The sequence below is a fragment of the Trichomycterus rosablanca genome, chromosome 11, assembly GCF_030014385.1.
Source record: "Trichomycterus rosablanca isolate fTriRos1 chromosome 11, fTriRos1.hap1, whole genome shotgun sequence".
NCBI lineage: Eukaryota > Metazoa > Chordata > Actinopteri > Siluriformes > Trichomycteridae > Trichomycterus > Trichomycterus rosablanca.
The window spans coordinates 10,637,641-10,644,395 of NC_085998.1; the positions used below are offsets into that span (position 1 = coordinate 10,637,641).

The 6,755-nt window shown below is 40.2% G+C and overlaps 1 long non-coding RNA gene across 1 annotated transcript in view; it reads right to left on the minus strand.

Moving 5' to 3' along the window:
* Positions 1-6,495: 6,495 nt before the first annotated feature.
* LOC134323089 (uncharacterized) overlaps positions 6,496-6,755 on the minus strand; it is a 147,614-nt gene continuing 147,354 nt past the window's right edge. Inside the window, exon 3 of the long non-coding RNA XR_010014008.1 lies at positions 6,496-6,580. This is a non-coding gene — a long non-coding RNA (uncharacterized LOC134323089). The remainder of the gene's footprint in view (positions 6,581-6,755) is intronic.

The window sequence follows — 6,755 nt, forward strand, 5'->3', positions numbered from 1 at the left end:
TTATTGTGCTAGCCTACTTTCTGGGACCCAGGGTACAAAACTTCAGTGGTGATATTGATGGTTCAAGCATCTACATTCAAATATGATTAGCTATGTCTGAGGGTGATGATGGTTGAGGCCCCATGATGGATTGGTGTCCTTTTCAGGATGTGTTACTGCACTGCGCCTGATGATGATGATGATGATGATGATAATGACTAGTATTATTGCACTAGACTGCTATCTTTGGTTATCTTAAAGTTATCTCTATCTTAATGTTAGCTTAATAACTCTGGGATACAGGGTTCCAATCCCAAGTGCTGGTATTGACCGTTCACATCCAAACATGATTACAGTCTGACCACTAAAATAACATTTAAGTATTATTATTACTGTTATTATTATTATTATTATTAAATTTAGCCTAATACCGCTGGGATTCAGGGTTCCAATCCCAAGTGGTGCGATTGACCGTTTGGACATTTACATCCAAACATGACCAGCTTTGTTGAGGCTCCATGGTGGATTGGTGTTTTGTCCAGATTGTGTTACTACACTGTGTCTGGTGATTATTATAATTATTATTATTATTATTGTTGTTGTTGTTGTTGTTGTTAAATTTAGTCTAATACCGCTGGGATCCAGGGTTCCAATCCCAAGTGGTGCTATTGGCTATTTGGGCATTTACATCCAGACATTTGTGACCTGACCAGATTGTGCCTGGTGATTATTATTATGATGATGATGATGATGATGATGATGATGATGATGATGATGATGATGATTATTTATTATTATTATTATTATTATTATTAATTATTATTATTTTTATTATTATTATTATTATTATTATTATTATTATTATTATTATTATTATTATTATTATTATTATTATTATTATTATTATTATTATTATTATTATTATTATTATTATTATTATTATTATTATTATCATTACTGTTGTTGTTGTTGTCCCTGGGATCCAGTGGTGCAACTGATGGTTCGAGCGTCTACATTCAAACATGACTAGCTTTGTCTGGTTGAGGCTCCATGGTGAATTGGTGTCCTATCCAGATTGTGCCTAGTGATTATGATTATTATTATTATTATTATTATTGTGCAAGCCTACTTCCTCTGGGATCCAGGGTACAAATCTCCAGTGGTGCTATTGATGGTTCGAGCATCTACATTCAAAATGAGTAGCTACGTCTGGCTGTTGTTATGGTTGAGGCTCCATGACGGAGTGGTGTCCTGTTCAGGGTGTGTTACTGCACTGCACCTGATGATGATGATGATGATGATGATGATGATGACTATTATTATTGCAATAAACTGCTACCTTTGGGATCCTGGGTTTGAATCCCCAGCAGTGCTATTGACCATTCAGGCATCTACATCCAAACATGATTAGCTTATCATGAAAAGGGCTTTAAAGCATGATGGGTAATAGAAGATGTGAAACCATGAAGCAAGTAAAATCAATTAAAATAGATAAATCAGTCAGTTAGAATCCTTTTCTCAAGGTGACATAGCAATCAGTAGTCATCGCAGGGTGTACGTATTCCATTCAGGCTGAATAAATCATCGGTTTTATGTGCAGATAAGTGGCTCAGTGACGGTATGATTTGCTGAATAGCCCAAACTCTGCAGCCTGAGAGACAGGCTAGTTGATTGGAGCTTTAGGCAACACCTCAAGTGATGGAAATAGCTAATACAGAGCTTTAAGAAACGCCAAAAGTAATAAATAAGATTTAGATAAGGCTTAGTCGAATAGCTCCCATGCAAGCAGGCACGCCAGACCGAGCAAGGACAAGCCAATAAACAATCTGCAGATGCACTGTTAAACTGTACAGCAGCATCTCCGAATCTGTGTACACAAACAGCCACAAAGACACAAGCATCAACAAACATGAATGCACACGATTTATTTGCCTCCCAGCGACTGCATTATTTTGCATTGCAAATGAACTAAAATGTCACAACCCAGTCGTTATGGTCTAAAAAAACTGCACGGTATGAAATGTTTACAGCAGCAGTGAATTTATAATTTGGTTTTAATCTAGGATTACAGATTTTCATGAGCTGTATGAGAAATGTGCACAATGCTATCTGTTTCTCTAAGCGACCACGTCCAACAAGAGTTCTAGCATCAGGAAAAAAGACACACAAGAGGTGATGAATGTAACGCTTTTGGGCTATGACGAGACAAGAGGGGCGGACACACACGCAGAGATGTATTCAAAGTTTAATAATAACAAAAGACAAGACAGAAATACACAACACAAGTTTAAACAAGACGAGACACAAACACACGACCTATGCTAAATGCTAAGCTAACAATGCTAACGCTATATATATATATATATATATAAACACATGAAACATTTACATTTTACATTTTCAGCATTTAGCAGACGCTTTTATCCAAAGCGACTTACACAATGAGCTGAACATTATGAGCAATTGAGGGTTAAGGGCCTTGCTCAGGGACCCAACAGTGGAAACTTGGTGGTGGCGGGGCTTCTGAACTGGTACCAGTACCTTAACCACTGAGCTATCACTGCCCATACATCATGTATTTATTACATTTCACATTTTCGGCACATCCAAAGCGACTTACAGTACTGTGACAGTATATTGTCTGAGCAATTGAGGGTTAAGGGCCTTGCTCAAGGGCCCAACAGTGGCAACCTGGCAGTGGTGGGGCTTAAACCAGCGACCTTTGGATTACTAGTCCAGTACCTTAACCACTAGGCTACAACTGCCCTTGAACATGAACCTAACTAAACCTAAACCCTAAGCTAAGCTAACAGGCCGACACTAAACATGACTTCAGAACATGGACAAGAACAAAACTAAACATGAACTAGGACCAGACAAAACAGGGCATAAACAGAAAGAAACAGACAGAGGCTAATAGGAAAAAAACAGGGCAAATCAAATCAAAACTATAACAAGGCTAAGGAAAAAGTTAAGGCTAAGGCTAAAGCTAACAAACAGGCTAAACAAACAGCGCCAAAGGCAAAGTGACAGACTACAGAGCAAAATAGTCCCCATCTGACTGAATCCCAGCTCCCCTCTTTACTGTCCTCAGATGAGGTGCAGCTGAGACTAATTAGAAGGGGAACCAATCATAAAAGGGGCGTTGGCTCAGGACTGAGAGTGCTCCCAAGGGAGGGGTATGGCACCTAGGCACACTCTTGGAGCACACAGAGGCTGGAACCATGACAATAAACACAATTATGGCAAAGAAGGACCAACACATTATTAGGAAGGTGGTCATAATGTTATGCACACAATTTTCTTTGATCATGTGATCAACAACAAATTTTAGGTTAAGTTTTTAGGAGGCAACCTTTAGGAGGTTAAGTTTTCTAGCATGGCAACCTAGCATGGCAACCTCTAAGCCTCTAAGACAATGCACAGCTCACTTCACAGTGACATTTCTTTATTTCACCAGCTTTTTAACCATGGCAGAGGTGTTTTTGAACTACATTTTACCATCCAAACTAATTCTTCCTTAGATAAAATAGGAAACAATGAAGCATTTGGAATGGCCTAACAGCAACCCTATTGAGAATATACAAAAACATCAGGTGCACATGGCTTCAAATATAAATACTGTATACACCGATCAGCCATAACATTAAAACCACCTCCTTGTTTCTACACTCACTGTCCATTTTATCAGCTCCACTTACCATACATAAGCACTTTGTATTTCTACAATTACCGACTATAGTCCTTCTGTTGTTCTACATACTTTTTTAGCCTGCTTTCACCCTGTTCTTCAATGGTCAGGACCCCCACAGAGTAGGTATTATTTAGGTGGTGGATCATTCTCAGCACTGCAGTGACACCGACATGGTGGTGGTGTGTTAGTGTGTGTTGTGCTGGTATGAGTGGATCAGACACAGCAGCGCTGCTGGAGTTTTTAAATACCTCACTGTCATTGCTGGACTGAGAATAGTCCACCAACCAAAAATATCCAGACAACAGCAACCCATGAGCAGTGTCCTGTGACCACTGATGAAGGTCTAGAAAATGACCAACTCAAGCAGCAGCAATACATGAATGATCGTCTCTGACTTTACGTCTACATGGTGGACCAACTAGGTAGGAGTGTCTAATAGAGTGGACAGTGAGTGGACACGGTATTTAAAAAACTCCAGCAGTGCTGCTGTGTCTGATCCACTCATACCAGCACAACACACACTAACACACCACGTCAGTGTCACTGCAGTGCTGAGAATCATCCTCCATCTAAATAATACCTGCTCTGTGGTGGTCCTGTGGGGGTCCTGACCATTAAAGAACAGCATGAAAGGGGGCTAACAAAGCGTACAGAGAAACAGATGGACTACAGTCAGTAATTGTAGAACAACAAAGTGCTTCTATATGGAGCTGATAAAATGGACACTGAGTGTGGTTTTAATGTTATGGCTGATCAGTGTATGTAAAAATTGAACTAAGCACAGGTCTATCATCCATCACAAACCATTAACATCAATATACAAGCACCTAAAGACAATTTAAAGTAAAGCCTCTTCTGGCCTGTTTTAGAAGGGGGCCAAACTCCTCACATATAACTGTAACCAAAGCTATGTAGCACCAGCTTCACCCCACTAACACCTTAAAACCCTGATGCTAATGCTTAATTTACTTGCATTATTAGTCTACTCAGCTATTTTTTTACAATTACAGTTTACGCATCGGAAGTAGTATCTTTGCCAATATGTTTTCCTCTGTACAGATCTCATCATGGAAACTGAGCACTTTTATTCCTTTTATACCTCCTCTCTCACTTTAGTGGTCCACGGTGGGTAGAACCCAAGAGATTTGGTTTTCCCGGCTGTGAGACTTTTCACTCCCCACCATCTCCACCGGATCGATGAAAGCTGCTACAGAAATATAGAGCTATCAAAAGGTCAGAAGCTTCCCCACTGTCTCACCCTCTCTCTGAGAAAATGTCCCAGCTGGGAACTTTAAATGCACTGCAATGTTGATGCAAGGGCAGCTGGATATTTTTATATTTTATATAGAGAGGAAGCTGGCACCAGATGTAGCTACAAACATAATTGAATGAGAAGATCCACTGAGGAGAAACTTGGAAACCTTGTAGGTCTGAAGTGTATTAATGTAATTTTTAGTAACAGAATGGGACACCCAGGAAATGAACTAATGCGGTCTTGGAAGTTGGACATGTCTTTAAGTCCATATATAAAATGTCATTGGCTGCATTCGAACTTGCATACTTAAACAGTACGTACTAGAATCGATGCAGTGCACACTGCTCGGCCGGTAGAGCAGTATGCTCTTTCAGTACGCAAGTGTGCAGTATGCATGCAATCTCGTATGCACTACGTGCACCATATTCGCTACGAACGTCTTTGCAGCTCCAGTTGCATTATGGGATAGATGATCGGACTGCAAGTGTGCATCGTTTGCATACTCAAAAATGGCTGCCCAGGCAGCAGGTCATCTGGGTACTTTTTGCTTACTGTTTTATGAATAGTACGTATTCGAACACACTACCCGCTCTCGCGTACTGCTTTTGCGTACTGTTCAGTATGGAAGTATGCGATTTCGGACACAGCCATTGACTCTGTAACTAGAAATAAGTAAGACTAAGTGTCTGTCTTCTAGTGTCTGTCCCCCACAGGACCATTACAGAGCAGGTATTATTTGGGTGGTGGATCATTCTCAGCACTGCAGTGACACTGACATGGTGGTGGTGTGTTAGTGTGTGTTGTGCTGGTATAAGTGGATAAGACTGAGAATAGTCCACCAACCAAAAATATCCAACCAACTGCGCCCCTTGAGCAGCGTCCTGTGACCACTGATGAAGATCTAGAAGATGACCAACTCAAACAGCAGCAAAAGATGATCTACAAGGTGGACCAACTAGGTAGGAGTGTCTAATAGAGTGGACAGTGAGTGGACACAGTATTTAAAAACTCCAGCAGTGCTGCTGTGTCTGATCCACTCATACCAGAACAACACACACTAACATAGTGTCACTGCAGTGCTGAGAATGATCCACCACCTAAATAATACCTACTCTGTGGTGGTCCTGACCATTGAAGAACAGGGTGAAAGCAGGTTAAAAAGTATGTAGAAAAACAGATGGACTATAATTAAGTGCTTCTATATGGTAAGTTGAGCTGATAAAATGGACAGTGAGTGTAGAAACAAGGAGGTGATTTTAATATTATGGCTGATCAGTGTATACCATAAAACCAAATTGGCACACCAAAAATGAACTATTTTGGGCAGCTAATTTGAAGAGAATGCAATATTGTGAACTAATATTTTACCTATTAAACACTGATATAAAATGAAGGTCTTACTGGGGATTCAGGAAAAAAAAAATCAAAAGAAAAAAAAGTATTTTTGACCCAGAACCCAGCAGCACAAACCAGTCCCAGTAGACATGATTCCTAAATTCAGACATACCTGTGAGATGCAGGCAGCGAGCAACCCAAACTGCACCCTCTGTTCTTTCTTTTTTTCCACCTATGCCAGCTGGGACTCCAGTCTAGTGCTCCAGATGCCTTGGCACCTCAATCATCTGCTTGTGTTCAATCATTTATTCACCAGCCTGCCAGCAGAATGAGAGAGAGAGAGAAAGAGAGAGAGAGAGAGAGAGAGAAGGATGGAAAGGTGAAATAAAATGCAAATTAAGATAAAGTGATTGTTGAGATGTTAAAACGCGACTTCACATTTCCTCATATTTATTTACCCACTAGAGAGCTATTGACTCTAATCAAACTAAA